Below are 492 nucleotides of genomic sequence, written 5' to 3' on the forward strand. Positions count from 1 at the left end.
TCTGAGCCCTGCCATTCAGCCAGTTCCCAATCCACCTCACTGTCCACTCATCCAACCCACACTTCCTGAGCTTCCCTATGAGGATGTTATGGGAGATAGTGTCAAAAGCCTTGCTGAAGTCAAGGTAGACAACATCCGCTGCAAATTTTCCAAGCAAATTTTTGAGTTTTCATCTTATTTGAACCTCCCAGAACAAAATCTCCCTTTAAGTGAGTTACAGCTAAAGCAAGGGATGGGAGCTGCGTATTTCAGCACAGTCTCTGGGAATAAAAGCAACCACACAAGAATTGCCTAAGACCCTCTGATGCGGGTGGCCCCACCCAGTGCTCACCAAGGGGAGGGCATGGCCTTCAAGGAGCAGAGGCAGAGGAGTACAGCAGCGACCATCCACCACATTGTGGTCCCTTTAAATCTTCCTCTCCGCTTGGCAGCTCCAATTTTTCAGTGTTGCTATAGCAAATCTCCATGGCAATGACCCTAATCAGGGAAGGG

The sequence above is a fragment of the Egretta garzetta genome, unplaced genomic scaffold, assembly GCF_000687185.1.
Source record: "Egretta garzetta isolate BGI_Z169 unplaced genomic scaffold, ASM68718v1 scaffold107, whole genome shotgun sequence".
NCBI lineage: Eukaryota > Metazoa > Chordata > Aves > Pelecaniformes > Ardeidae > Egretta > Egretta garzetta.